Consider the following 5553-nt stretch of genomic DNA (forward strand, 5'->3'; position numbering starts at 1 on the left):
TAATCTCTGGTAATTAGTACAGCTGCAACTCATCAGAGGTGAGACTACCTTTTATCCCCCCACATGGCAGAAACAAACCATTATGGACTTTAGAAGGCTCTTATGAATGTATGGAATCTCAAATAACTTGTAAAAAAAAAAACCTTTGTTTGTTGTTTGGGGTTTTTTTAGTGTTTAGAGTCTAAGGTTAATTATAATAACCCTTTCTGCAATTAGGAAATCGGTCTGAAAAAAACCAAAAGATCCTCCCAGTGGTGATGATGCCTGCAGGCAGGGATATCCAGATCTTCACTGCTGCCTAGATGTAATAGTGAATAAATCTAGTGGAAAGGTGCTCATTCTCTTGGGGCACAGCTTAACAAGTGTTCATATCAACAAATTCATGCAAACCTCCATCTACCAGCTCCCAGCTCGTGCTGCTCTTCAGCCCCAGCCAGGAAGGGCATTGTGCTCACTGTGGGGAGTGGGCTGCCAGTGTTCCCTTCATGCTTGTAACTGGAAGCTGCTCTAAGCCCACAGGACAGCCCTGCTAAAGGGCTTTGGGCTATTATTATTATTATTTGGGCTATTTAATTGATTTCCTATATCAATTATTGTGTCCTTTTAAATGTTCAGGTGCAATTTGCTTCCTTTGTCCTCAATTTTCCAGAGCTGCAGAAAATGTTTGGAGCTGGCTTTAAAGTCCCAATAACAAATGATTGGTCAGGATTTTGCACATCTTGAGGCCTTTCCTGAAATTTCCACAGTTCTTGGTAAGCTCAGAAATTTTCAGCAAGCTCTTTGTTCAAATCAGAGCTGGTCTTTCTGGTTTTTTTCTCTGGCAGTGCCTAGCACTGTGAAGATGAGGGCAGCTGGGAGAGTTGCTGTCAGATTGCAGACAATGCAGAACAATTATTCATGGTGCTGTTGAAGTAATTGTTGACATTTCAGCCTCATGGATTGATCTAAATTACCATCTGACCTATGTCATGTTCTACAGTACCTAGCAGAAGTGAAGAAGGATTTCCAGCAAATTGCCTGACTTCTGTGTGCTCTACTCCACTAAAGCAGCTTAGAGCAACTTGTCCTCATAGCTGTAGCTGAAATAAAAATTATCCTCTTTTTATTCTTCATTTTTCTCTCAAGAAGCCCTCAAGTCATACATTTTTTTTGGATGGGATGGATCAAACTTACATTACCAACTACTCAAATTTATTTCACTTGTGAAAATACGTGAAAACATATAGCTAAAATTTTAAAGCTTTCATTTCCTTGTATCTTTTCCCCTTTTTCAGGTGAAGGATTACACCTTGATATCTATGAAGAGCCTCTACAATTAAGAGACAAGTCCTCCTCCTAGAAATAGCAAGTTATGAGCACAAGGAAGGTGGGCACTTCATAATTTCAAGATATGTTTCACTAATGCACTCTGAGAGATCTTTCAATCTAACAAAATGAGGGTCTAGAGAGGGTCAGAAAAAGACAAATTATCTACAATATCCCTTACTGACTCTTATTTTACTTATGTCTGGGCCGTTTCCAATACTGGGAGCATTAAGTTTGCAGCAGTTTCTTGCAGGCACTAGGAAACAGCACAACACTTTAATATCTTGAGAAAATTAAAGACAGAAACCCTCACTCCTTAAAGCATTTTTTCAAAAGGGAGATGTATATATAACCACAGCCTGATTACAGCCTCTACAGGTTTCTCAAGTAGATTTTTTCAACCACCAGACTGGTTAGGGAGAGTATATCCTGTCTCCTATTTTGTTCTGTTGTTCTTGTTTTACCCATCTTTATTTTACTTTACTTTTACATCAAATGGTTTGTATCTCCAGTTTGGAGTTGCTGATCCTTTTCTCATGAGGAGGATGTCAGGTTGAATTTCCCCAGAGATGTCATTACAATCTAAGTAGGGGTTTTCCAGGCAAAGCAACACCTATGGTGCAGCTGGCAGTAAGAGGATTGAGCTTAACCCAATGCCTCTGTTGCATTCCCAGTCCCAGGCTGGACCTTCCAGGGCTCCATGCTCTCCTTCAGCTGACTCCCAAAGGCTGAGTGCCTGTGCAGAAAGATGTGGCCACAGCACCTGACCTCCGGCATGATCTTCCCAAGCCTTTGTTGTTGCTTTACTCCCTCTTAGGGAAATAGAGCTGCCCATCCTAGAGCTGGTTTTACCCTGCTGGGTTGGTGTGTACCCACTAACCCAGATGGTTCCATCCTTGCCTGCCAAAACTGGTGTCTGCCAAATCTAGTGGAGAAAGGAAAGCTGCATAGTCAGGCTGTGCAGAATCTACAGCACCTGAACGTCCAACATGGCATGGAGGCATGGAGCCTCTTTTCTTCTGCTTTAAGATTTCATCAGCCTGGCTTGGTCCCTAGAGCTTTTATGGCCTTTGCCAGCACAAATTCCTCATGGAAAAGAAGAAGAGAGATGTGAGGACAATGCTTTTTTTAAAAAAACGTCCCACAGTTTCAGGATCTGGGCTAGCATTAAACAAAATATTGGACTAAATATTAATCTTAATATTAATTAATACAGTTTGGCATTTTCCTCAGAAAGCTTATGTAGCAGCAGAGGTAGGTAAGTCTGGTAGCCACAGTGGCTGCAGGAGGCTACAGCTGGCAAATTCTGACAACAGCTGACAATGACCACCAGGTCATTTTCTCCAGGCAACAACTGACAGAAGCAGAGGACACAGTCTCAAGCAACACCAAAGGAAATATAGGTTGGATACTAGGAAAAGGTTTTTTACAGAAAGGCTGATAAGGTCCTGGAATGGCCTGCCCAGGGAGGTGGTGGAGTCACATCCCTGCATGCGTTTAGACAAAGACTGGATGTGGCACTTGGTGCCATGGTTTAGTTGAGGTGCTAGGGCTAGGTTGGACTTGATGACCTTGGAGGTCTCTTCCAACCTTGTGATTCTGCATGATTTTCATATCAAGCTGCAAACAGAATGAAGTATCCTAATTAATAGCCTTGTGGACCTTAGCACAAAGCACAATGATAATCCTTCTCAGGCACTAAAATATTCCCATTCATTATAAACATCTAAGTGCAAAAATACCCCAAACACTTTTATTTCTATCCTATTTATGCTGGGGTTTTGAAAAAAAACCCATTCAAATTAGTGGAATTATTCTTCTTATGTGATTTTAAGGCCAGGATTTTAAGATTCACTCAGAAACTGACAGACACCTTGGTGCTTAGGTAACTCCTACTGCACTCAAGTAGTTGCTCCCCTGCGCCACCCTTTATGTGGTATTACTATAATAAACCCACATGTCAGTTAGGTTATACTCCCAATGATCTGCAGGGACAGGAGGATTTGAGGCCTTAGGAACACCTAGGTCCTCGTTTTTTTCCTGTGCCACAGTATTCCGAGTTTCCTGTGATCTTTGGTAGTAAAGTACAAATGTTTGCATGTACAGAAGTAGAGGTAGGGGAATTAAAGTGTGCAGTAGTTTGTACTTCTCCTTGGAGCTAAGGACAGAACAGATGTCTGGGACTTCACATGTTTACTGACTAGCAGAAGACATTTGTATTTAGCCACAGAAATATCACTGTTAGGGTCCTCTCTGCTTTCATGTTTCTACTATATAATCTTGTTATGTGTTTGTATCTGATTGTATCTTGGCATCTGTATCCCATTCCATCTCCTTTATAAGGACCACAGCCTGCAAAGGAAATTTATGCAAGAGTTTCTGGGGCACAGGAAGAGCAGTTTACATGCTCAGCTAGCAAAAATAAGGGGCTCTCAGGTATGTTTTCATCCTCTATAACTAACTCCAAAAATCAGATTCGACCAAGAGCCTTCAAAGAGCTACAAAACAGTGTCTTAAAACTGCAAAGTGCCGTCTCCAGACACTTTGTTTGGGCTGCCAAGAGAACTGCAAATTCATCTGAATGGCAAAATTTTGAAGACCTTTTGTCCCACCTTTTACTTTTGAATTATTTTTTATTTCAAAACAGAACAAGCAAACAGCAGAAGATAGTGCAGAAGAAGGATGTCAGAATGGAGGTTGAAAAATCACTAACTTTGAAGTTGAATGCCTTTGGAGTAGTAAATAGGAGCAGTTCATGCCAGTATCTAAAAAATCACAGTTGTTTAACTCTTCATTCTATTTTTGCTAGCAAAATTAAGAATACAGGCTGCCAAGGAACATGCATGCAAAACTGTGCTGCTAAATACTGTTTTCTGTTTTTTGTCCCATCTCAATTCCCCTTAATTTCTCTTTTAAAATTTGAAATTATGCTATTGTTTCATGGCAGCAGTAATCTTTTCATGCGGCAATTTTTTCCTCCATTTTCCAAAGCAGGCACATAAATTTCTAGTTTTCCACTTTTTTTCCCCCTCTTTAGTTCATCAATATTTTGAAGAAAATACATTTTTACAGCCAGTATTTTCAAAGTAAGCTTGGACTGATAAATGTGTGAATTCAGAGGAAGTCTTTAAGGACTATTGACAACCCCAACCTAAGTGTCAAATCAGATGAAACACTGATTATTGTATTTCTGTGGCAAAGTATATATATATATATATATATATGAAATAAAAATACATAATTTTAAGATGCATTGGACTTTTAATCACAGTCAGTACAGGTGAGAATAAAAACTACAATGGATAGATAGCTACGCTAGATTTATAAATTTTATTCCTAGAACAAAAAATATATGTAGAATTATGCAAAAGCAGACCATACAAAATTATTATTGTGGCTTTTAACATTATTATTTTGAAGGACTTATTACTGGAGGTAGCATCTTCATTCTTTCAGCAATATCATATAATGTTTATAAAGCCTCAGTTGTTGAATAAAGAGACTGCCTGATGATCTAAGCTTTCAGAGCATTCAGGAAAGATTACCAGTTCTATTTCGTGAACATCATAGTATTTGAATAGAAGAATTTGCAAATATTGACATATTATAACCTATTGTCTTAGAAATTCAAGCATATAAAACTAACCCATCATTTTTTTTGCTGTTTCAGACTCTTAATTTTTTGCATAAGTATTGATTTAGGTGCTTTATTTATGGATTTTTTTTCTTCAATTTCTACAGGGAAAGAAACCCCTACAAAATATGACTCTACATCTCACTGTTTGGTCCAGCTTTCATGTTCTGTTTTTGATGAGATAGATGACACTTGTACCAGAACATGGTATCTGAGTCTTTTGAGCTTAGTAATAAACAGTTTTTACCTAATTCTGCACTAAGCAAATTGTACACCATTCTGACAGCTTCTTAATTTGATTCAAGTATGCCCTTAAGGAAAAGATAGCAGGCTGTGCTTGAAAAATATGATTTATAATTTATTTGAACATGAAAATGCCTCATTATCTCTGACATGTGTTTCTGAGTAATAATGGTTAAATAATAAATCATTGAAGTAATACATTGAGTTGATACTCAATATCCTGCTTAAAAACCAACCTGTTTTCCTTTGTGAAGACATTTATATACATCTCTACTCTGCTTTTGTGAGACCCCACCTGCAGTACTGTGTTCTGTGTCCTCACACATAAGAAGGATATGGGCCCTCTGGAGTGGGTCAGAGGCTGGAGCACC

General features: G+C 38.8%; 1 long non-coding RNA gene across 1 annotated transcript; it reads left to right on the forward strand.

Annotated features, from left to right (window-relative positions):
- Window positions 1–630: 630 nt before the first annotated feature.
- Window positions 631–5309, forward strand: LOC132072969 (uncharacterized). The gene is made up of 3 exons (XR_009418452.1): window positions 631–752; window positions 1275–1366; window positions 5047–5309. It is a non-coding gene; the product is annotated as an uncharacterized LOC132072969 (long non-coding RNA).
- Window positions 5310–5553: the final 244 nt, after the last annotated feature.

This window comes from Ammospiza nelsoni, chromosome 5 (assembly GCF_027579445.1).
Source record: "Ammospiza nelsoni isolate bAmmNel1 chromosome 5, bAmmNel1.pri, whole genome shotgun sequence".
Taxonomy (NCBI): domain Eukaryota; kingdom Metazoa; phylum Chordata; class Aves; order Passeriformes; family Passerellidae; genus Ammospiza; species Ammospiza nelsoni.